The 27,135-nt window shown below is 38.8% G+C and overlaps 1 long non-coding RNA gene across 1 annotated transcript in view; it reads right to left on the minus strand.

Annotated features, from left to right (window-relative positions):
- Window positions 1–5,803: 5,803 nt before the first annotated feature.
- The window catches only part of LOC140707779 (uncharacterized), a 35,987-nt gene continuing 14,655 nt past the window's right edge, over window positions 5,804–27,135 (minus strand). The window contains exon 3 of the long non-coding RNA XR_012087960.2: window positions 5,804–26,197. This is a non-coding gene — a long non-coding RNA (uncharacterized LOC140707779). The remainder of the gene's footprint in view (window positions 26,198–27,135) is intronic.

Genomic DNA, 27,135 nt, shown 5'->3' on the forward strand with positions numbered 1-27,135 from the left:
GGTTATCTCAAAATCTTATTTTGGCCTATAAACAAAAGTTTTTATGTGAGATTCCTTAATTAGACATGTGATTTAACCACATGGAATAGAAATTTAATAAACAATTGGGATTGCGATCCTGTACATATTAACTTGGAAGTTCCATTGAAATTAATGGGTGCCTGTGTCTGTGTTTGTGTGCATCTGTACATCCATCACATTACCAGCCTGTGAAAACTCTCTGGTCCCCTGCAAGTCTACAGAGATGTCAATTCAGTAGCACAGGTTCAATATGTCTTGAATTTGCTTCAGTTTTTAAGGGCGTAGTAGACAACTATCAAAACAACACCTGCCTTATCTGGAAGCACCTCTAGCAAATCACAGTTGTTTGGGAACTGTTGCTTATATCATAAAACCTCAGTATGAAATCCCGAAATGCCACTTTCATATGGAAAAAGGATTCTACACACTTTAGCCAAAGTATACAAGGAAACAGGCATATTTTAAAACAGGCAGCATATTATTATGGCTGTAAATTCTGGGAGGGTTTTCAATTTGTGAGGCTATTTCTTAAAACTCAGGGAAATTGACAGAAATTATTATTCTTGCCAGCATGTGTCATTTTTATAATATCTCACTGGTGTTGAACAGTTTTTTTGTTGCCTCCTGTCTCATACTTGCAGCTATTTTGTCATGGAACAATTAGCTTTGAGTTGAACGCAGTGGTTGCCAACGTATGAAATTTCGTTTTCCTGCTGGGTAGAAAACTGGGAGAGATTTCCTGCTGCTCTGCCAAGCCTGAGGCGATCATCAGCAATCCTGCAGGCTGCCTCTGCTCTTCTGGTGATAAATACTTTGACAGATTTGGCTAGCTGTTGGTTGGATTTTTCTTCTTCTCCTGCTTTATGTACTGATTTAAGGGAGGGGAATCTTTGCTCAGAATTAATTTTATGTTTGTATTTTACATCTTTTGATGAGGCCGCAGATCCTACTTCAGCAGCCTCTGTGGCTACAAATGCTTCACAGCTTGGTTCAGCACCATGGGATCTTTGCCTAATAGGTTATATTTAAAAACTGGCATGCATGCGTAGAATTTAGCAATAATACATTTAGCAATAATAATGCATAGTCTGCACTTAACCCTAAGAGGCAAGGGGTTGTGATCATCCTGAAATAACTGAAGAAATACTTCAGAGTAAACGGTATTGACAAAAATATTTATGACACAATAATGGCCCTGGGCCATGCCATTAGCCAGAGTAAAGCAGCCACCATGGCCAGCAAATTTTAAATATTATAATATTTTAATTGTTATTGTTATAACTGTGTTGTTAGGATTAGAGAGTGGAACTAGTGGGGTTTTCTACCTCATGTTCCAAAATAGGGATTCTGGCTTCAGATAATCAACACTTTAAATTAGTTGGATGGGACTCCCATTTAATACTGCACCTCAGATAATGAAATGTAGGGGCCAGCCCTTCAATACAGATATTTTATAGAATATATATGTGCTTATTTATTGAAACATAAGGTGCAACTGCATTGACAAATAATGCAGGAAATGGTTCAGGATTGGGATAATGAGATTCCTGCTGTTTTCTGTTGACTACATGATGTACAAGACAATGCAAATCAGCCCAGAGTTTTTCTCCCTTAATCCATATTTCCCTTTACTGCTGAGGCTTCCACTTTCTGGTAGCAAATGCAATTGTTTCCATTCAGATGAAGTAATCACTTGAGTCAAATGAAGAGTAGTTTATAGCCATTCTGTCAGAAGTCACTTAACCTGGTCACAGAAGCTGTGAGACAGGCAGGGTGAGCTGATCTGCTTGCTTTCCTCTCCCCTTCCCTTCTCATTCCTTTCATTTTTTTAAGGCTTGCTGCCCTAGTGCTCAAGCACATTGGAGACAAAAAACAATAAACAAAACAGGACATGGAGTCAGCAGAAGGAGAGGTCAAAGTTATTAATCAGCCTTTTCCCCAGCTTGTTAAGGTGACTCTGATGTGACTGTGCCTCCTACAGATCTGAAAGGCCACAGAAAAGCTACCTTAACTAGCTGCAAAGAAGGCTGTTTCCCAACACCCCTCCACTTATTCCTGTGCCTTCACCTAAAGATGTTTACACAGGGAAACCAGGCTTCCTAGGTGTCACTTCACAGCACATTCATTCTTATTTTTCCCATTGGGTAGTGGTGCTCATACACAAATCTGCATTTGCACTAAGTTGGGAAGATAAACCTGTGAGCTACTGTGGAAATACTTCCTACTTTCTTCTACTATGTTCTATCAAATGGGCTGCCAAAAGTTAATTGATGGCTGGAACAATATCTTCAAGAAATCCATTAGTTGATGAACAGAGAAAATTGATCAAACTGTCTTCATTCTAGGTCTTCAAGAATTAATTCACATAATAATTAAGTACAAAAGTCCACCTAGACAGAAGGAAGGGTGTTCTATGCCACCCGATCCCTATAACCACAAATAACAAGATTGCTGTTCTGTAAAGTTTCATAGGAAAGTCCTATTGTCCTCTATTTTGTTTCATGGAAATATCTGTTTCTCTGTAATAGAGAGAAGTACCATGGGGCTATGGACTCCTAGCTATATTCTATAAATGCAGAATTTAGGATGCAAACTTCAAAGTCATTTTCTTTGCCATCTCCTGTATTTGTGTCTTCTCTATGCTGCTGTAGCAAAAACAGCAGAAATGTTTTTGTCACCTTAAAGATTAAGGCCAGAAACAGATGTTAAATTAAAGCAGATGTCTGCAATTAAAGCTGTAAGCTTGTTAACGTTGAAGAGATTCAGTAATATTTCCATGTTTCTGAAACAAGAATTCAAAGGCATTCAACAGTTCAGTTATGAAGACCAGTATCCAAACAGAGCAAACTATTATACATAATCCCAGCAGTGAGAAAAGCTCACACTGCAATGCTCAGAAACTTTCCTTAGATAAGAATTTCCTTTTTCCAGTCGCAGGCTAATATCTGTTTCTGGACTAACAACCTTGACAATTCTTTAAAAACACAATGCTATTTTGCTGCATCAGGCTAGCTGTTCAATGGAATTATCTATGCTGAATCATTTAATACAACAATTAGCATGAAGCATAATGTTAGGAAATACTTCTATAACTGTGATATAAGAAAGAGCCTTTCTTTAATGCAATAAAGATGTATTCCAACTTTTTTGTACTCAGGGGTAAATCTCATTATGTCCAATGGGATTTGCCCCATAGAGCAGGGGTGAGGCAATTAGTAGCCCTCCATATACTCTAGGACAGCAAGTCCCATGATCCCTCACCATTGTCTAATCTGGCTATAAATGAGAACAGCAGCCCAACAATATCTGAGAGATCAATTGCCCACTTGTGCCCTCATAAAAGTAGGTTGGAACCCTCTACAAACTGCACAATGAAGCAGGTCCCATTGAAAGGAACAAGACTTCACAATAGAATAAACATTTAAAGGCTTGCTGTACATATGAGCTTTCCCGGATGCCACACTTACATTTAACAGGTGAAGAGACAGGAGGACCATTAATTATCTAACATTTTAATAATATTTTAATCACTGTTAAACAGTTTCTGGAATAGGAGGCCACATGGAGTAAGTTTTTGACAGATGAAGGTTCATGTTGTGCTGATCTAAAGGAATGTAGATAGAAGTTATGGTAGGGAAGAAAATGTAGACATATTGAAGAATTATCTAATTATTATAATCAGCAATCATATCTGATTACAAGGTGGCTGATCAGAATATAAATTGAAGGGAAAGTAAGATAAAATATAAAAAAATGAACAGAATAACATGATCATCCATTAAATGAACAGAAAACAAATATAGATTTTTAATATTATTACTCATTTATTTTATTATCAAATGCTTTATCTTGTTCTGTAGGTTTGCCATTAATAATTGCCCAAAGTTGATAACAATAATATATGTATGGGGTTCATAATAAGAATTTGTATACACAAAGTCATGTTTTGTTTGTACAGCAGACCAAGCACAAATCAAAGGACTTTATTTCTTTGAAATAAATAGAAATATTTTGAAATACGCCATTTGACATACACATGAAATTGCTGGAAGAAATTTCTGGATTTGGGGGATTTAGTAATATGGAAAAAACACCACCCAAATGCGAAAACAAACACATCAAAAACAAAACAAAACCCCTCATTTTGTTCTTGACCAGAGTTGTTGATGGACTGAATGAACTACAAATTGAAGCTTAATCCAAACCTGATGGGATGTTCTTGCTCAGTCAAAAGATCAGAGAATAGCATTTAGCTGGTGCTGAATTGAGTAATATTCCCCCTAAAAATCATGTGTGTAGCCTGAGAGTGTGCTCCTGCATTCAGTCCTGAGTTTGCATGCCCAGGCCTTGGCAGTGGCCTGGAGTGTATTTGAAAAGTTAAAACTACAGTGGACCTTAAACCTACGGAATTAATCTGTATTGGAATGGTGGCCGCATTTCTCATAGGAATGCATTGATAACCACTTAATCCATAACTGGCCCAAGAAATACCACACACACACACACACAGAGATGAAAATAAATAGACCTTACTTTCCGAAGCCTTCCAGGGGCCCCAAGCTGCCATTGCCATTGCCGCTGCCTGAGGCCTCCAAGGGCTTCCCTGCCACTGCCCCCGGTAGGCCTGGTCTACTGCCGAGGAAAGCCTTCATTGACGGGGGCGGGGGACCTCCGGGAAGCCTCCCATGGTGGCGGATAAGCCCTGGAAGGCCTCTGAAGGTCCCCCTCACCTCCGATCGTGCCTCTGGAGAAGCTCCGAAGGCATGATCAGAAGCGAGGGGGACCTCCGGAGACCTTCCTGGGCTTCTCCACCACCAAGGGAGGCCTCTAGGAGGTCCCCCCACTGCTGATCGTGTCTCTGAGGCATGATTGGCAGTGGTGGGGGACCTCTGGAGGCCTTCCCCACCACAATGGGAGGCCTCTTGGAGGTCCCCCTGCCACCAATTGTGCTTTGGAGAGGACCTCCGGATGCCTTCCAGGGTTTCTCTGCCACCATGGGAGGCCTCTCTGAGGTCTCCCGCTGCTGCCGATCGTGCCTCCAAAGCATGATTGGCGGAGGGTGGGACTTCTGAGAGGCCTCCCATGGTGGCGGAGAAGCCCTGGAAGGCATCCGGAGGCACGATCTGTGGCCTGCAGACTGGAAGGGGGAGGCGAAGAAAGTGCCAAATTTGAATTTGGCACTTTCCCTGCCTCCCCCTTCTGGTCCATAGATCGATTCTCCGGCCGCAAGTCGATTTTGTGGCCAGAGAACTCCGCACCTCGAAAGTACGCATGTCGAGCCGTGCATATGTTGAGGGTCCACTGTAACTCTCCAGCTGTGCACATTTCTGCAGATATCCAGGTAGGCCTCAGTGACATATGTGTTCATTGCAACCCTTGTGGCTGGGACCATCTTTGGAAAAAGTTTGGAAACTTCAATAGGTCTAAGATGTTGCAGCCAAACTGCTGACTGGCATTAGTTGCATGGAGGAAAAAAAAGTCCCTTGCTACCAAATCTGTTTCTGTACCAATTCAGAGAGCTGATTTTTACCTGTAAAAGTGCTATACAATCTGGGCCAAGGCTATCTGAAAGCACATATCTACTATATGAGTGTCCCTGTTTTTGAAGATCTTTGGGAGGGGTCAATTTTTTTTGTCTCGGTATTAGCACTCTCACAGATATGTCTGGAAAGAACTTGAAACAGGACCTTTACAGAGAGGCCACATTCTTGCTGCCCTTCCACCAAGACAAAGACCTTTCTGTTCAGACAGTTCTTTGGAAAGTAGTTGTTGCAACTTATTGTTTTTGTTTTTTTAATTCATAAGCCTCCTTGAGATCCCTTTCTTGGGGGAAAGGGACATTATTGAATGAATGAATGAATGAATGAATGAATGAATGATATAGAATATTTTTTCAAATAAGAGACAAGACTTACAAACAACACCACACAAAACCAGAGTTGTCTTCCTACTCTAAGTAGCCCTATCCCTCACGTTGTTCTTAGGACTCAGATAGGAACAGCAAAAGCAGCCCAAAGACTACTTCTAATCAGATAGATCATCCTGAATAGAGATGGGGGATTTGTCAGTTGCTTCTGTCTTTCGTTGACAAAAATGAATCCCACCGGCACAGGTGGCTGGCCCCGATTTACACCACCCTCCAGAACACGCCAGAGACACTGCTGCAAAAATATTTCCTATGCATTGTATTTTTTCCCAAGGATGGAATGCTCTTTCGTGAGTACAATTCCTAACCATAACATGTTCTTACTTGAGGCAGAGACATAAACTGGAAGGACATGAGACATTTAAATGTTTTGATGGGTTGCAAGGAGCAGTAAACAACAACATACGAGCCTTTCTGCCTTTCTGCAAATTTGCCAAAACCTAATTCACATGAGGTACATGAGGTCACAATGAAGCCCTTTATGCTCACTCCAACATCAAATGGCAGCCAACAAACACTGTGAAACACAGGTGTAATTTGTGAAGTGCCAGTTAATAAGCAAATCACTCCAACTGTCTTTATACATCAATGCCAGTTTGGCAGTCTCATTTCTCTTAAATAAATAAAAAACAAACAAACAAACAAACAAACAAACTGCCATGCATTCTATGATCATTCTTGGTGTTTGACTTTTCGAAATGATGACAGATCTTGGTATTTCACTTATCTTTGTATTTGTATTGCATTTTCACTTTATTTACTGCTTTAGGAGTTAGGTTTAATTATGCACCATATGTCATAATTTACAGATGTTTGTGGAAAAACTAAAATTCTTTCAGATTGTTGTGACACAGGTATCAGCCTAAGGACATATCATTTGACTAAGAAATGAATAATTACATCTATATTTAGGAATAATAATTGAACATAAAAGTCCAGAATTATTAATCATTAGAAGCAATAGATTTTGGTGAGCAGAGTATCCAATATATCATAAATGGTTACTGATTCTGAAATGCAAGTGCAGCCAGAACAATTAAAGTTAACTTTATATTCAGTAAAAAGAGCACAAGCCTTCAGATTTCATCTGATTCAACAAAACCTTCCATCCTTTTCAAATTAGTCTCATATTCACCTTCTAAACCATAGCCTTGTCTCTGAAAACCAATACTAGATGGTGTGATCTCACAGGTACTGAAAACTTTCTTCTGAATTTATTTTGTGTGGTGAGAGGAAATTTACTAAGTTGGAGTTAGGAGCACACTTTCAAAAAGTAAATATTGATATTGGTTGTTGTGGGTTTTTCAGGCTGTTTGACTGTGTTCTGGAGGTTTTTCTTCCTAATGTTTTGCCAGTCTCTGTGGCCAGCATCTTCAGAGGACAGGAGCTAGAACTCTGTCTGTGTTCTGGTGTAGTGTGTGGGATTGTTGAGTATTTGTAGCTGTGGGATCAGGGTTTTTTTTTCTTTTCAGGAGACTGAGTGTTTCCTGTGATCAGGGTATTATTTTGTTATGGGTGTTTTGTTGTGATAAGCGGAGAAATGATCACTGCACACAAAAGACTAGCTAATTGATGGGTGATCAATCACCCATCAATCACAGTGACAGATAATCTCCCCCCTTATAACAAAACATCCATAACAAAAAACACCCTGATCACAGGAAACACCCAGTCTCATGAAAAGAAAAAACCCCGGATCCCACAGCTACAAATACTCAACAATCCCACACACTACAGCAGAACACAGACAGAGTTCTAACTCCTGTCCTCTGAAGATGTTGGCTACAGAGACTGGCGAAAGGATCCTCCCTCACACATGAGAGCAGCAGATTCCTCTAGGTTGTGTAAGGTAGATGAAGGGCTCAGGACAAATGATTGGGAGGCTGGCTTTTCTGCTCCTATCCAGCATCTGCCACTGAGGCAGTTGCCTCTGTTTAATGATAGGGAAGTCACTGATGCCCCTTCATGCTGTACTGTTGTTGAACTTTCCAAAGCTGGTCCTGTGGGGGAACAATAGCAAATATATTTCTCCCCTGGACTTGAAAGCTGTATTGAGGATTCTCTCTGCAGAGTGAGCTCAGAGATCTATATTGTTTCTGGTGATGACATGGATTAACTTAATATTTGTGCAAAGTTATACAGTGGAACCTCTACTTATGGAATTAATCCGTATTGGAATGGTGTCTGCAGGTCGAAAAGTCTGTAGGTCGAGTCTCAATTGACCTACAATGCATTGAAAACTGATTAATCCCGTAACTGGCCGGTTTTGTTCCATTTTTGTTCCATTTTGTTTTTTTTCTGGTCTGTAAGTCGATTCTCTGGCTGCAAGTCGAACCTAAATTTTGCGGCCAGAGAAGTCTGTAACTTGAAAAGTCTGTAAGTCGAGCCGTCTGTAAGTCGAGGGGCCACTGTATACAGATAACATCTTGGCCTTGTTGAAGTGTTCTGCTTCAGAGAAAATTGAACATTCAAGCTAGGACAGTGAGGATCAACACTTCTCTTCTCCCCCCGTCAGTTTTACCATCTTTCATATGTTTTGTGTGGTGATGTGAGCCAGCTGGGATCCTCTTGTGTTCTTTTGAATTTTTCCCAAAAAAACCCCCCACAAACTTTCAGATGTTCATCCTTCACACGAGGAAGGCAAGAAGTACATTAGGAAAAACAAACAAAAAACAAAACAAACAAAAAACCCAACCCATCTAAACTATGCTCACTCTTTTCCTCCACACACTTATATTCATGACAAAGACCTTTCTCATCAGAAAGTTTAAATAACTGATTGACCAAAGAAATTGTAAAAAGGGATTATCATATTCTGTTGTTTTATTTTTGTTTGTGATGTTGCTGTTATTTATTGCTGTTATTTTAATATATCTGTTTAATTCTCTCTCTTTTAATATTGTAATGATGTATTGTTTTTTTAATACTGTAAGTATCCATCCTTCTTCTTCAATGTGATTCAAATGGAGTGCAAAGAGCTCTGTTTTGATACTTTTTCATTCTCTCTCTCTCTCTCTTTTTTCTCTTTTTCTTTAAGTGTCCTTCCTTTGAGCAGTTTTGCTCCAGGAATATTTATTAGCTTGATATGAACATATAAGGAAAGTTATATATCTACACCATATAGAAAACTCAAATTCATTAAAATTAATTAAAATATATATTTATATTCCCTAATATTTATATCATTATTTTTAAAAAAGCATTCCTATGTAAGGCTCAAAAATGTGAAAGAGATATTGAATCTAAGGTAATGTGATGCCACAATCCTTGTGAATTTGTTTTCTGGGCATATGAAACAGTTAAAAACTAACTTTCAATTCAGTATCTCAGCAGATATCTTGGGGAATGATAAGTAGTCTTGTAAAGCAGTGCATAATGAATATCTTCAGTCATAGGGGCTGATATTCTCATATTGATGTTCCTGTACTTTCCACTGACACACAGAAAAGTGGTAGAATATTAACAGATTAGATTTCTTGACAGATAAAAGGAAGAGGAACCAATTGATTACTCTGCTTATGAGCATTATGCTGAAGGCAACTATATTTTCCTTAGGAATGTGAGAGGAATGGATGAATGATGGCACTTGCAAACAATACTGGATGTGGCAAAGAAATAAAAGTATCTCCCTGATCATGTATGTTTACACCAAGATATTTAGTCAGGAACGTGACTGGTTTAAGAGCAAATATTTGCTGCCAACTAACAGTGCCATAGAATCCTAGAATAATAGAGTTGGAAATGGCCTTTAAGGCCATCATGTCCAAACCCATGTTCAGTGCAGACATCCAAATCAAATTAGACAGATGGCTGTCTAATTTTGTCTTGAATGCCTCTGGCATTGGAGCACTCGCCACCTCTGGAGGTAATTGGTTCCATTGTTGCATTACTATAACAGTTAGAAATTTCCTGATACTCAGCTGAAATATGGCTTTCTGTAACTTGAACTGAATGTTACATGTCCTGCACTCTGGGAAGATTGAGAACAAAACCTGTCCTTCCTCTGTACAACAATCTTTCTAGTGGGATCATATCGCCCTCAGTCTTCTTTTCTCAAGGCTAAACATGCCAATTTCTTTCAGTCTTTCCTCCTAGGACTTGGATTCCAGTCCCCTCATTGCCTTCCTCTGAACTTGTTCCAGTTTGCTGGCATCCTTCTTCAAATGTCATGTCCACAACAGGACACAGTACTCATAATGAGGCCTAACCAGTGCCAAATAGATGAGAACCAGTATTTCATGGGATTTCTAGACCTCTTAATGTAGCCTAAAAGAGTCTTGGCCTTTGCTGCCCCCCTGCCAGAAATAAAGAGGCAAGATGCAAGTGTTGGGTGAAAAATAGGGCCACATTTTATTTAATTGAACTCAAGTCATTCAACTTTTCAACTATGAAAGCTATAGTGCGGAATTCAGATACATGGTACAAGAACTGCTCCGGTCCCTCAAGCCTCAGGACTTTAGGCAGCCCATGACCTGGAACAGCCCCAGCCATTCATACCCAGCACTGTAATTGCATGATGAGCAATGCCGAGATGACGTAGCATTAGCACTTCCTGTATGCCCTGTGGGAACTCACCTATAGCTGTCCCTTCTGCGCTACCCACCAGTGTGACCTATTTACCACATTCCACCTGAAGCCCAAAACTTTTCTGACAGGTATTTTTCAACTAAGTTCTGTGAAATCAATTTTCCTTCATTATCCAGTTGACACAAGAAAGGGATTTACATGGGCAGCTGAATAAGTGACTAGACAGAATAAGTAATCTGTTTCTGGAATTACTGTGCTTCTCTTTGTTATTATTGACCAATAATGTACAGTAACTAGTTCTTGCAATTCATATACGTATACTATAATTTATATAATTCATTTATGCTTTATACTATAATCCGTGCACTCAGCATTTGATAAGATAGACACCAAAGGCTCCAGCATCAAAATCAGACCTTGAGCCCTCACATAGCTCTGGACTTGAAATAAAATAGTTTAGTACTAGGTGATCTCTTAAACCAATGACAAATATGATAAATCTGCCATATTTCTCCCTCGTGTCTTTTCTTACCAAAATAAAATCAAGAAAATTATTAGATATCTGCACAGACTAGATTTGGTAGGAACAGCGATTTCTAGCACAGAACGGATCATGGGAAAGTCATGCAGTGTTTAAAAATGAGACGGTTGTCCGAGAACAGAAGATGGGATCAAATTCAGCAGGACTATCACAGCTGAATACCAAAGGATCCAAAGTGAGAATTTAAACAGCTAAGCATTCAAAGCATTTGTTATGGATGGGCCAAGACTTGTGTTCCCCTACATTTGAGGTTTTATTTTTTTAAAAATGTTCTTTAATTTTCTAAATGATAATGCAAATTCTGTGGCTTATATACTTCATATTTCAAATATGTATACACTGGCTAGAATCCTATTACATGTTTACACCAGCACAACACCCATCAGTGTAAATTTCAGCAGTGAATTGCTGCAGGTTAAAAAATCAGTATGACATTTGTTATCACATACTGAATCTCATGATAGGCGATCAATAGAAAATGTCAGTGTTTTAACTTGTGCCAGTTCATTGCTGAAATTTATGCCATTGCTATATTGCTGGCAGGCATAACCTAAGCAGTAGTTCCCAACCTTGGGTCCCCAGATGTTCTTGGACTAAAACTTCCAGAAGCTTTCACCACTAGGTGTGCTTCCAGGATTTCTGGGATTTGTAGTACAAGAACATCTGGGGACCCAAAATTGGGAGCGACTGGATTCTGGCCTCTGATTCAGAAAACATGCCCACTGATAGCAACTGAACTTTTCCCACTTCACTGAGAGTTTAGAATAAAAGGAACATGAGCACACTCTTCTGATTATTTCTGATTTTCACTCAAATCTTGGTTTAATTATTTATTTGTTTTCAATGAGCTAATGTTACTTAACTTTAAAAAATAAACAAACCAAAGTACATATACTCTCAGCAAGGTTTATAAATCCTAACCTGGAAGCTGGACAGGAACACACTTGTTTTAAGGACAGGCTATTAATTGGAGTTCGTGGGGAGTTGTATTAGCCAAGAGAACCTTCAGTTAATTAAAGCTGACATCAGAAGAGACATTTCTGTCAGCCTAGCTGAATGGCTCTACTTTTGAGAATATTTACACACCATTGATTTTGTAGCACTATTGCCCTCTAGCTGCCACAGGACAAAACATATGCAGAGATTACTGTACCATGTGACTCCATAGGACATCTAGACTGCTGCATATACTTTGATTGTAGGACTGCTGTTTTTAATCACACCTACTTAAACCAGTCTTAAAATTGATCCTGCATATTTCAACTTCTGAGCAGGAACTGGATTATTTTACAATTCTGCCTGCTTCTCTTAGAAAGAAAGAAAGAAAGAAACTATTGCACATCTGTTTGTTAACTGCAGTATTGACAATTTGAATTAATAATCCCTCTCACCATCCATACACCTGCCATTTTATACTATAACTGTATTAGGTGCATTAGAATAATTCACAAATGGCTAAAAATGGCAAACTTGCTCTCTGCATCCACTTCTTCTTCTTCTTCTTCTTCTTCTTCTTCTTCTTCTTCTTCTTCTTCTTCTTCTTCTTCTTCAGATATATGAGGAGGGAATGGTTTGTGGTCCTCCAAGCTCTAAGGGTGGGCATACATGGCTGTTAGGCCTCTGAACATTGTCCACCACTATAAGTTCCCCAGAGAACCAACTACACATATAAAAGCATGTAAGCAATAAAAAAATAAATGTTGCTTCCCCAAAATGGGGCCCAGTGAAAACCGGTGGTTGTTTGAAGGAATAAAATGAACAATGTTCTGATTCATATCCCAATTACAATGTTAGAAGTCTAAGCAAGGCTGACAACTCCCAAATTGTATTGCTTTGTTCCTAACTTTATTTTACATGGTGTCAGTGAGTGACATAGCATAAATATACAGTGACAACCTAGCCCTTCTTTTTAAAGAACAGAAGTGATACATTTAATCAAACCAATACAACAGCAAAATCTGTGTGACTGAGAGGCAGCATAGATTAAGAGGTAGCAAAGACTGTGGCTATAACTTGGACAGCTACCATACAATCAAATGACAGATTGTCCTGTACTCTGTTTTGGTATGATCACACAGCTCCACAGGCATTTTGGACTGCTTGTGGAGCTGTCTAGTGAGATATACTACCTGGCAATTAGAGATGGGGATGAACTGCCAAAATGTTGGTTCATGGTTCGTCAAGGTTGACAAACCACGAACCATGAATTTACTAATGTTTTACCAACAAACAACAAATTGGTTAATCAATGATTTTTTTTTGACAGCCCATGTCTTACTGCCTCCTCCTCTGCTGCTGCCTCTTCTGCTGCCGCCTCTGCCATGGCCTCTACCACCACTGCCGTCTTTGCAGACAGAGCCAGTGGCTTCCATTCTGGCAGCCTAGTCTTCCCTCTCTGCCTATGGGGATGAACAAAATACAGGTAAATATTCATCCGTACGTATTTGTTGGCCTTTCCGGAATTCACAAAAACAAAGTGATGAATATTCAATGAATCAGTGATTTTTCTATGAATATCGTGATTTGAGTTTTTTTTTAATTCATCCTCATGTCTACTGGCAATCCCATGACACACGGGGAATTGTGTTGCAGCTCAACCGTAATCCATGCTGAAACTGCATCTTTTTGGTCCGGCTATAGGGGTACTACTTTTTCAGGTCAGGCTGGAGTGATTCCTTGACAGATGGAAGGATCTCTTTAAGGGACATTGCTCCCTGCAAACTGACCCTTTCCAGTGCAATGAGATGCATCCCCTTCCTTCCATCTGATCTCACACTTAGACTCTGTAAAATGGGACAAAGTGACAGCAGTTAAAAGTATAGTTGAAGCAGAGGCACTTTGTCCCCTCAGGCCAAAATAAAATAGGATATACGACTACGCTGATGCACCAAAAACTTCAGAAAGAACCATCATTTACTCCCAGTGTCTGGTATGCATCTTTAGGTTCAAATATGCATTTCCTTTAATCTTGTGGAGAACCAAATTAGAGAAAATGAACTGCCAATATTCTTTAAAATCAAAGATTTACAAACACCGCAAAAAATAATTTAAGCACATCATAATTCAAATGATAGTCTCAGCCTCTTTTCAGAGCTTTGGGATAGTTAATGGAACCCACCAGCAGCAGCATCAAATGTATATCAAAAGGTATTTTTTTTAATGTAAAACCTCTGCATGGATATAAATAAGGCAAATGTGACATAATTTTAAAAGATCTCTCCATAGGCAGGCCTAGAATTCTTTAAGTGAAAACTTCACAGGTATTTTTCAATCTCAAATCCCACAAATGATTTAACCCTGAATTTATTCTTGGTTTAAGATCTCACCTTCCTTTTTACAGATTTGCATTCATCTTGCAGAGATTTAACAGTGCTTTAAAGTATAGACTCATATAACTCGTTATTACAGCACATACAGAAAATAGCATCCCAATCCCACATTTCTCGCTCAGGTACTCTGAACATGATGACTGCAGAGATCTGTATGTCTAATGCCATGTCTGAAGAGATGAGCTGGCAGCATCGAAATATCTTGCCTTGAGTCCTTTCTGAGAGAAAGGTGGGATAGAAATATTTTAAATAAAATAAAATAAATAAATAAATACTGGTGGTTTTTCCCCCTAAATGGTCTTCTTCAAACTGCATTCTGTCTCTCATTCTCCCACCCCTCCTTCTCTCTCTCTCTCTCTCTCTCTCTCTCTCTCTCTCTCTCTCTCTCTCTCCCCCTCTCCTGTGATTGTGAAAGAAAAGTTCTGTTTGCTTTCACTAAATCAGGAGTTCATCCCCTTTATTTTGATCTTGAGGCGTTGGAAGACCTCAGGCTAATGTTAGCAGCAGTCTGTGAAAGCCACAAATATGTCCGACCACCAACTGTCCTTTTCAGTGTAACAGGAAGAAAGGAAAGCAAAGAAAAATATACCACAGCAATTCACATTCACAAAGAATGGGAGAAAAATATTGGCAGCTCTGACAGTGCGTTTTAAAGAGAGCGCAAATAATTCAATAGTACTCAAACAACGTGAAGGAAATTCTTTTATGTGGGTCACATATCCAAAGAGAAGGACTGTAGCACAAACTTTTTTCAAAATCGCTGTTAGAGAATGGGGCATCAACTAAAAGGTACTTACACTCAGCAAGACTGTTTCCTCTCCACCAGACATAGCCCCACTCCATTGTTCCCTTTGATTGTCCATATTTATTCTGTCAAGATCCAATAATATGAAAAATTACAGACAAAAAGAATTTTGCTACATCAAAGGTAATGGGCAATGGCTTTCACATCCTCCAAATAATAACCCAATATTCACAGAAGATTTTTTTAACTCAAAAAAGCCCCCAAAACTTGAGTCTGCAAGTGTTTCACAGAGTAGCATTAGATGCTCGCTCTAGGACAGAAACAGAGATAATATGGTATGTGACCCATCAGTAGAACAGCAAAATAAGCGTAAGATGTCTTTGAAGTCTGATTTTTTAAACATAAACATACACCTGAATTAAATCTCTCTAATAGGTTATCCAGAAAGCTTGCTTTTGCCACTAATAAGCCACTATCAGTCCATGTAAAACAGGGCTTGACAACATGTAACTTCCTTGTAGACCCAAGGACATTCTGATACCACTGCACTTTCCATTCTGCAGCCAAAACTCAGTAGCAAAAGTTTTCTTGGAAGTGTGGTTCTGCTTTAAAACAAGATGTATGCTTCTCGCACACCTGATTTTCAAAAGAAACACTTTTGCTGGTGGAAGGAGACCCCACATGCATCATAACTAAAGACTGTAGTCTGTCTTCATTTATCAGAGATCTCTCCCTGGTTTTCATGCAACTGCTGCTTGGCTGGCTTCCAAGCAGGGTTCCCTGGGGATTTCCCCACACACTTTATCATCACGATCCTATTTGCTTCAATAGTCCTCTTCCAGCACACTGAGATTGAAGAGACCTGATTAAATCATTCAGTATGATCAGAAGTTGTCACTCATAAAAATATACCCTTACTTTCCCCGTCAGCTCTCCCCAACCTTATGTGTGTTATCTAGAAATTCTGAGGAGCACAGCGATTTTTCCCCCAACACAAATAGTTTGTCCACCATTTCTGCTTTGTGTGAATTTTGTGTGTCTTAAATCCATTTCATGCTATCCCATCTTGTATTGATACTTCCCTTCAGAAAATGTGCATATTGGGCAATTTCTAACCCACCCACCCCTAAATTATGCTTTAGGTGGTTGTGTAGGTTGATTTCTATCAGTGACACTATTCATCTAGGAAATACGAAATAATAAACCATTTTTTCTAATGTGGAGTAAACAAAATTATCCATCATTTCTGATTAGAGGCTGGGAACATAAACGGACATTAAAATATATATTTTAAAAATAAAAAAATATTCTACTTGGAATATAATTTGATGTTTGCTATGTCATTCAACTTAAACTGAAATGTTGGAACATTTAAAACAAACATGTATACTTTTTTTACATCAACCTGTGCTTGCTATCCAAAATATTTTGTTTGTTATAGTGATTAACCATCATTCTGGAAATAAAGATGTCAACTGTTTCCAAGTTACTCAATGACAGACAATCCCCACCATTGTCATCCTTGTTGCATCTACATTTGGCAAAAAAGCTGTCCACAAGAGTGAAAACTACTGCTTCTTGTTCCTTTCCCACTGGAGGTCAGATGTCATCACTGCTACATCGACTTTGGCTGTGTCAGTGCCAGACAACTAGTTGTGATGTTGACACATGCAAACGAGCCCACAATGTCCCAATAAGTATTGCTCTCCTATCTTCAGGGGAAAACAGAAACTCGTATGTAATATTTTGTGCCTGTTTTTAAAAGGTACCACTTGCAAGAGTGATCAAAATGGTGATGGCAATTATAACACTGCATATAATTGCAGGTTTACACCATTAACTGCAAGTGCACTTGAAATATAGCTGACTTACTAAAACCTTCTCCTCCCTTTATGCTATTTTTGAAACAGGCACAGTCTGACCATAATTCAGGACTTCTTTTTTTATTGAACTTCTTGAGAGCTAAAGAAATCAAGTCTTATTTCTGTATCAGTAACTGCATAAGATATCTTGTTGTAAAAAAGAGAACATACAAAAAGACATGACAAGAGATGACGACTGATATGTGCTGTTATAATCCTACAGCATTAGCAAATGAGTTTTCTTAACATCTAGGATAGTTGGGTCTTGCTGAGACAGAGTGCAAGGCTTTGACAAAGGACACCTCAAATGTAGGATTTTGCCTGAGTAGCTACAGCTGTGGAAAGATGTGTCCCCCAAGCCCCAGATGCATAAGGATGTTTGATTATTAAGAGCAATGCCAAACTCTACTTGCCTTGTTCACTTCTCTCAGCATTCCTTAGGGTTTTTTTCCTGTTTGATCAATTCCCTTACAAGCTCGCCTTCATGCAATGCTGACTACTCTCCTAGTCACTCTTTGTTTGCACTCTGGTGGTCTGGCAGGACTCTGATTTATGTTATAACCTTGGCTTGCACTCTGGGTATCATTTTCATCTGCTCCTTCAAATTACCTGCTACTATCTCCTTTCAGGCACTCCTGGAGAAACTACAGTCTAGTTGGCTTTACTTCCTGGCTGGTTGGACATATACAGACAGAAACCAAAGCAAAGGGGCCTTTTTAGACCTTTATGCTGAATATGCAAAGGTATGATTGACATCAGGAGAGCCACTGAGGGCAGGGCCTATGAAGTTCACTACAAGGATCAGAACTGTACTCCCTTTCAAGCTGTAATGCCTGAATAAAACCACTCTCTTTGGAACATCAATATAATCTCACGCATGTATGTTTACAAGCAAGAAGAGCTTTTGCCACATGATCCGGAACACTGTTGGGACTCTCTTAAGGCATTATTTGGGTGGTTTGGGGATGAATCCTGCCATGGCATTTCCCTTCCTCTGTGTATTCATGAGACTATTTGTAACACTTGAGACTGTGTATTCATGAGACTATTTGAGACTATTTGTAACACTTAAATGCGTTACAAATTATAATGATAAAAAGAAATGGGAAAACTTCGTTTGGGAGTTGCGATCCTACTTTATCTTATGAAACAGAACCTGAACAGAGGCAGCCCTTGAACCATATTAAATTATTTCCTCACTACTGAGCAAAACGATATGTCCATAAGTATAAAATAACTATGGAAGTTACAGTTGCATCACAAAATTAGCAAAACTAACTTCTGTAAAGTTACCATCATAATGTAACACAATTATACTGTATCTTCTAAGTTGTTATTACTAATTAGTCTGGTGTGAAATGTCTACTCTGCTGTTAAGAAGTGTGATTCTGAGTTTCATGAGCAGGTGACATATATGTACTATAGGTATCTAGGAGTTTCCCCATGAATGTCAAAGTTAGGAAAATATTCCACTTATGCAACTATTGTGTGTGCAAAATATTTCTGGGAACTAAAATAAAACATGGAGATGCTGTTTGTGTAAAGCCCATGTACACAACGAAGTGTGCATAATACATTTTCGCTGTTGGATAGGGAGAAGGCTGTAATTCTAGCTTGGTAATTGTAATAGTTAACACCATTTTTGATGCAGTGTGATTGCATTGTTGTTTGCTATTTGGGCTTTAAACTTTTCCAAAGTGATTTCTTTATAATTCTCATCTGGGATGGTGTATTAAAAGTTGTATGGCTTGAAGTTTTCAGGTTTCAGTATACAGTGGTGCCTCAATTTACGACAATAATCCATTCTAAAAGATGGGTGTAACTCAAAATGGCCATAAGCCGAAGCACCATTTCCCATAGGAATGATTTGCAACACGATGAATCCATTCCAGACAAGTAATAATAATCATCAACACTCCCCCAGCCAGCTCCATCAGAATGGGATGGGGCTGGGGGGGGGAACCCACACACAGCCAACCCCATTGGAATGCCATGGGGCTGAGTAAAAAAAAAAAACACCCCCCCCAACACAAACAGCCAGCTCCATCGGAACATAATGGGACTGGGGAAAAATAATTTAAAAAACCCACACATAGCCAGCTCCATCAGAATGTGAGGAGGCTGGGGAAAAACACACACAAAAGACACAGCACAGAAACATAATTGCCCCCCAAACCCACCCTGCAAACCCCTGTAAATGTACTCACCCAGAAGCAGAAAGCAGCACCAGGCAGTCCAAAGCCTCTTTGCGTGCACATTAACCGTTAGGGTGAAAGAGCTACAAAGAAGCTTTTCACCGACCAATAGTTAGCCTTCTATTTTGAATTCCCCACTTTTTTTCCATGCCTCTTTGGTTTGCAACTCAAAGCTCCGTCCGCAAGTCAAAGCAAAATTTTGCGGGCGGAGCTGGTTGCAACTCGAAATGGTCGTATGTCGAGGCGTTTGTAAGTCGAGGCACCACTATACTAAATACAAATTTACTAAATTGGGTTTACTTCTGAGTAAACAGAAGTAGACTGCAATTTTATCTACCACAATGTAGCAAAGATTTGTCAATCACTAAATTATTCCTAGTCCTGTGAAGTTTTGTTCAAACTCCGTTCTGCCAACATTTTTTTGCAGAAATAATAAAAAATATATAAAACTTTTTAAAAACAAAACAAAAGAAAACCTTTACTGAATTAAAAGGCAGAATCTTCAGCTTTCTAGTGGGAGTTATGCACAGATGATATATGGTTTTCACTTGGGCAATTAGGCATTGAGCACCTGTTTTTTCGCCCACTGTATTGTGATTTACTTTAGAAGAAATAAACACAGATTGTCTTCTTTAGTACACAGATTGCTTTCCTTTGATGATTTTTGAATAATGCCCTCCCTATCTTTGAAGATTGTAATATTCTTACAAAAATAAAATAAGGGGGAAACTCAAAACAGAACAAAGTATTATTACAATCCATGAATGCACCAAATTATAATGCCCACCTTCATTATTTCCATCAAATCTGTTAAGCATCTGCATTTTTATATGAAGTTCCCCATTTCAATGTATCAGTGCATAACTGTGGGCTACAAATTGCCTTACCATATTGCAGTTTCACACGGGGTGTCTTCTACCATAAATCAGCATTGGAAGGAGTAGGAGTAGGAGGAGAAAGTAGTGTTAGTAGAAGTGGAAATAATCATAGCAGGAAGAATAATAATAGTTAGAAGTAACAGTAGAAAAGATGCAGTCATCCTTATTTTTTTTCATACTGAGAGACACCTACTCCTGTCAATATCATTGTCTTATTTCAAATTCTGTAGAATGTCTTTTTAAGAATACTCTTAGTCAGTACTGCTTCCCTACATTAACACTGCCAGTTACCTATTCAGATAGTAAATGTTGCTGAAAGTGTTTGTAACCAGAATGCTTCTGTCTTGTCCCTACACTGCCATTTTGTCACTGGGTTTCTCTGTTGTCTGCTTCTATCAGCCAATGAGACTGATCTAGGACCATGTCTCAAGAAGAGAGGCATCCCTACTCTTGACTACACCCTCTGTGGAGCCCTGACTGGTGCAAAACACCAAAATTGTTTCAGCATGAGCTCAAAATTTTTTCATTTGACCAGGCATTTAAATTGGTAGATTCTGTCTATTTTTATTGTACCTGCTAGGACATATACAACAAAAACATTATTTTCCATTTTGTTCTCTTCTGGAGATCTGTAAAAGATTGAAAATGAAAGAAAGAGCCTCTTTAGGGTCCCCATCCCATTCCAATTAACACTAGTACCTTTTACATTTACTTAGAAAAAAAATCTGATGGCTTTAAGCAGATTGTACAGATCATCTGTCATCAGGAGAGCTAATTCCTTAACTGATGAAAGCATTTAAGTGCACAGCATGCCCCAAGTAATTTGGAAATCAAGGTGCTTTGTGCCATGATTAGTCTTCAGGAATTAAGCTGTAAAGACCAGTCAGACCATGGAAGTCCGATTTCTCAAGAATGGAGGCATGTCTGAATCATGTCTCTCCAATTCTTAGAACGTTTCCTTTGGGTATCTATTGGGCTTCTTCCTAGAGGCTCCATTGTTGCCAATACCTAACTGATTTCTTCCCTCTATTTATCACTGAGAGAAGGAAACATTTCTGTAAGAATAGCTAAAGGAAAATATGTGTGCTTACATATTTCTGAGCCACAGCACCATTTTAAAAACTGTACATTCAACTTTCAGAAGTCCTTTTTAATACACTATAAACATCATTGCAACAAATAACACATTTAGTCACACTAACAAAGAGCCTTATTAGGCAGCAGAAACATGGAGACTAGTAATCTATTCATTAAAAACATGTTGATGACCTCAGAAGTGGCATTTTCATGTTGTTGTTTTTTGAATAACTATTAAATATGTCCTTGTACATGATTAACCTGCATGGTAAACGTTCACAAAATTTAAAAAAGCAGTAAGCAAAAACAGACTACATAGTTTCTATTAGCAGGTGTTTTCCATGTGCATATAGAAAGAGGTGAGCATGATTTTAAAAATATCATGGTAGTATGGAAGCTGCCTTGTACTGAATTTTAACATGGAAGTTGTCTCATACTTATTGGTCCAACCTATCTGACGCTATCTTTTGCAGCTTTCCAGAGATTGGAGCCAGATTTTATTAACCAGCGATCCTTGTTAATATCTGGTGGTTTTCTGTCCAATTATAAGCTGGCCACAATGGTTAGCTTGGAAAAGATATTGGTCTATTCAGGGTGCTGTGGCAGACTTCTTGCATCTTACAGGATTTAGAATTGTATGCCACTGGATTCTGAATCATTGCCCAAATAATTTTCACTTGCATTTATGAATGTGCAAATGGTAGATCAATAACTCCTCCTACTGAGGTAAATAAAGGAAGAAAGCTACACAAATAACCAAACATCTTAGGTTGCTATCCTGATGCCAGATAGTGAATAGTAGTGTATAGACTTATAAATAAACTGACTTGTTGTTGTTTAGTCATTATGTCATGTCAGACTCTTTGTGACCCCATGGACCAGAGAACACCAGGCCCTCCTGTCTTCCACTACCTCCCGGAGTTTGGTCAAATTCATGTTGGTCGCTTCAGTGACACTGTCCAACCATCTTGTCCTCTGTCATCCTCTTGCCTTTAGACTTTCCCAACATCAGGGTCTTTTCCTGGGTGTCTTCTCTTCTCATGAGATGGCCAAAGTATTGGAGCCTCAGCTTCAGGATCTGCCCTTCCAGTGAGCTTATCAGAAAGCAAATGAAGAACAAAATTTAGAATTGAACAAGCAGCTTCTGTTTAATGCTCTGGTTGAAGAGTTGATGGTTGTTTCTCTATCTGGACATTGCACCACACCCTTCTACAAATTTTAGGGTCTTCTTCTTATATCTTCTCCATATGAATAACTTTTTTTTTTTACCCTTTCTGCATTCAGAGTAAAATTACTTGTCTTTATCTCTCTTTATTCAATTTTTATCCAACTAGCAATTGCATTGTTTTAAGTACCTCTGTGGCAACAGATATGAATTCCTTGAGGTGGAAAGGAACAGAGTTGGTTGATTGTCATAGAAGATGTTCTTGCTGTGATGTCCTTCACACTGAATTAGATTAATGGCTCTTAATTGATTCAAGCTCTTTAACATGCATCTTGCCATTTGTCAGCCATTCTGTTGCCATAAGGGCTGCCGAGATGCTGAATGGTGTTTGTGACACTCTTTCTTTCAGGTTTAATTTTTATTCCCCCGCTATGTTCCTTTATCTCAGAAGTGTTATTATGCAATTATCAGACTTTAGTGCTGTTTGTGCTATGTTTAGATGCTTCTTTGTCATTTATCCCCTATGATCAAGGATGATTGTCAATTAATTTGCATAAGCCTTCACCAAACAGTCTTTACTTCATCTTGCCTGGCTTAATATGAAGAACGTACAAACGCTTTGGGGAGCAACTGCACACATTTATCTTTCCCGTAACCATGGATATTTACAGTATGGATAAATGACTGATGCCAATTTTAGTCCAGTATTTGGAACTAATGAGGATAACCCAACAATGACATTTAGGCTACAATCTTGTGCATATTTTCCTGGAAATGAGCCCCATTTTACCTAACTGAATAAACACTTACAGATCTATTGTGTGGTGCTTTGTTTGTTTTGAAGATGACATTATTTGGCTCTCTTTCATAAGTCTTCTTGGATAACAAGTATGATGGAAAGCCATGATATATATTTTACATGCATTCTTAAATAAAAAGAGAATAATAATACAATTATCTGTTGACTGAAGGAAATTCAGATAAGAGTGGATTTCCAACCTGTGCATAATTATCCCTCTCAGCTTTGCTGGGCTTCATTCACTGCCAATTCATAAATCCATAACCATGTGTACTGTGTTGGAGGCAGACTTGTTATCAGAGGGATTTAAAAGGGTATGCAGATGGGTCATGAAGAAGAAGAAGGCTATGCACCCTCCACATCAAGGAATTATCAGCCTTAAACAGTTAATATTGCCTCCATTGTAACTAAATATCACCCCAATTTTGTTCAATGAGAATTTTAAAAAAAGAAAAAACTCCTGATTTGCCACCTCGTGTGACACAATAGCTGTCTCACTAACTTTGAAATGACAGAGATTAGAAAGTGATATCAACCAGCACAGATTGCTCCATATTAACAGCAATATATAAATGACACACTAATAGACCACAGCATCGATGTCAGGTCATGGAGCATGAGGCTACACCTGTCTGTTTTCATGTCAGGTTCTGCACATTGTGAACACAGAAGCAGGGACTCTGGTGATGAAATGCTCTGGGATTATACTAGAAAACTGGTCTACCAATCACCTACATCAAGAATATCGTTGGGGTATGAAAACTGTTCTGATGGAACTTCACTGGATATTCCAGTAGCATATGCATACACAAATGGGCCATAGTGAGTTACAGGACAAGGTAGTCCATATCTGCTGTTTGTGAAAACCCTCATTGTCTCTCCTTGGAAAGAAATAGTCATTATTTTGGAAGTATGTTGGATTATGTCCTTGGGTATAGTCTAGAACTAGCACTGTGCCACTAGCAGAAGGACACCATTAAATACTGGCCATTATCTTTACAAGCTTTTTCTAGAGTAAAAGCCACTGTTTCAGAAGAAGGTAGCAGAGAATGTGAAAGCTGCAATGTAAACCAGTACATGCTGGCACACTTTCTAACTTTTCTGGAAACCAAAGGTATCTGCCTTGTGCATTTCTAGGTAATAGAACTGGTTTGGTATCCTAGGGATAGTGGTACAGTGGAATGGCCAATATACCTAATGATCCATTATATTTGCACCTGAGTAGTAGTAGGAGATACTTTCTTAAGGGCAGCCTGTCTCTATGGCAACTTCTTTGCTTGTAATGTCACCTACCATTGAGGTATAGCATTTTCTTTTATCCTAGCTACATAATAGTCTTGAAACCCATTACGGTCTGGCAAACATGCCTCTTAAACAACAATTTGTACATTTGTTGTCAATTGTTAGAATGAAATCCATTTAACAAAGCTGGGGAAAGAAAGTTTCTTTCTTTCTTTCTTTCTTTCTTTCTTTCTTTCTTTCTTTCTTTCTTTCTTTCTTTCTTTCTTTCTTTCTTCTATATTCTCCTGGGGTTCAAGTGTTTACTTTGGGTATGGATGAAAAAAAAACAGAATTAAAGCATTGGCTGCTGAAGTAAGGTAGGTATAAATTTGTAAAACACCATCTATGTCCATGAAATCAAACTGATAGTTTGTTACTTTCCTTTCTACTGATTATTAACATCAAACAATGGCAAGCAAAATAAAATAAATTAGAGCTCTTACTTTGAGATTTTATAAAAGTTACACTTTTCCAAAAATGCAATTATGCTGTTCAACATGAACAACAACTGAATAAGTTTCTATAGCATAGGGAGCCGAGACAGTGGGGTTTAAGAAAACATATGCCCCCATTTATATTCAGAGTATGCGTGTGGGGGTGGGTGGGGTTCCTTTATGAGGTTTACTCTGAACTCCTTGCATGCAGAGCAATTATTAAATGATACACAGTCCAGATGGATCATCAGCAGGGTTAGATGGAAATGTATATACACGCTCGTAGATGTCTTCCCAAGCAGAATACTTCTTCTCAATACTAATTAGCCAACCTCCCACACCTTCCAAAAAATCCTTCCCATTAGTCAGTCACGATTTTCACAGTGAAATTTTAAATACGTACAACAAGAACCAAATGTCAGAAGGAAGGAAGCTGCCATTTTGCCTTGTTTGGCTTTCATGCCACTACATTCTCTGTAGGAGGACAAGGAGTAACAATAATCACAATGGTGTAGCGTTACACTTTCTTTGTAAACCCAGAGTGCTTCATCTACATCATCTATGTTATCTGAACTTTGAAGTAGCTAGTTCCAAATTAAAAACTATAAGGAGTTTCTTATAAAAATTAAAAAAATCACTGTACTACATACAAATGTCAACTTAGAGAGAGAGAACTCCTTCTGTGGTCTGTCTGTGACTTTTAAGTTACTTTTACTGTTAAGGGGATGTGCCTTCAATAAAGAGAGTACTAGGAATAACATGCGGTTCATGTGCTGGCCTGATTATGGGATTACATGCTCTGTTGGCATTGTCGAACTGACAAGAACCTGGACAGGAGGAAAGTGTTTATTGTGCCACCAGCCATCATTTTTGACTTCTCTAACATTTACATTTTTAAACATAATTAAAATCCAATTAGTATATTTACTTTGGAGAGATGAAAAAGAAAGAGTTATTTTCTAAAATTTGTATGTTTAACAGTAGCCACCTTCTTTTGGGGAGCATTGGAACTATGCCTATGAATATTCTCTGTCCTCCCCTTCATACCACATTCATATTTTTAAACATGGTGGTTCCTTCCCTTCACTTGACATAAATAAAAACACACATTCTAGTAAATTCTTCAAAAAGAAAATGTAACCAAATTATCTTACATTTACATTGGTGGTACTCAATAAGTACATCCATTCCCAGTGTGGAGAGGGCCATGCCATCGTGCAAATCTCAGGGAAAGAAGCAGCAGCAGCTTCTGCCATTGCCAAGTTAATTCACCACAGATACGGTTAGTGATGCAAGGATTCCAATCCAGACATGAGTGGCACATTCTTAGTCAGGGGTCTTGGATGAATGAATCCAGTGGTTTCCATTTTTGCTGTGTTTGTTTATTTCTTCGTTGTTGTCCTCCATCTTTCCCACCCTAAATATACAGAAATTTGTAAATGTTGACAACCATTCATAAAAAAAATGGATCAAAACAAAATTCTGTGGTATTCATCGAACACAAAAGAGAGTCGCTGTTGAAAGGTTATTCTCCAGTGAGAGCAACACTTTCAGAGCACTTTGTAGCTTAGCAGGTCCTAACCTGCTGTAACCCTCTTTAGTGATATTTATTTAATTTTTGAAAAGCAAAACAGAAGGAGAAGCTGTAAGCATTTAGAACGATGAGAACCGGGAAGGTTAAAAGATGTAGAAAACCTTGGCCTAGAAAAAATAACTAAAACACATTAGTAGTGCCATCCTAACTCAAATATGTTGGCTGTAGGGGGTCAGGATCAAGTACATGGGCCTGTTTGCTAACAGAAATTCCCTTCTATCAACAGAAACATTATTCTATGCTCTGAATACTGTTATCTCTGCTGATTTCAAAGATCTGCAAAAAAAAGCTGTAACATGCCAGCATGAATTGCTTTTCTAGCTAAGAGAAGGCCCTCTTTCTTGTTCTTTCTCTTCAGGCCTCCCTTGGCGTTAGGCCCCTCAGCTGCCCATCTTGACTAAAGCAAGTGATTTGGGTAGATCTAGGTGGGAGGAGGCATTCCACCAGATATTGAGGTCCTAAACCATTAGCACTTTGAAATCAATGTGGAAATGAACAGGCAGCCAGTGCAGGGCAGCCAGAGTAGGGGAGATCTGTTGATGTTTTCTCATCCCAGAAGTCTGAGAGCCGCATTCTGCACCCTTTGAAGCTTCCGCACCAGTCTCAAAGGTAGCCCCACATAGAGCGCATTACAGTAATCTAATCTCAAGAGTACAAGCACATGGAGCAGAGTGGTGAGGGCCCTCACATCAAGATAGGAACACAGCTGTGCAATCTTCCAAAGATTAAATAGGCAATATGGACCACTGATGCTACCTGGG

Source organism: Pogona vitticeps, chromosome 5 (assembly GCF_051106095.1).
Source record: "Pogona vitticeps strain Pit_001003342236 chromosome 5, PviZW2.1, whole genome shotgun sequence".
In the NCBI taxonomy this organism is placed as follows: domain Eukaryota; kingdom Metazoa; phylum Chordata; class Lepidosauria; order Squamata; family Agamidae; genus Pogona; species Pogona vitticeps.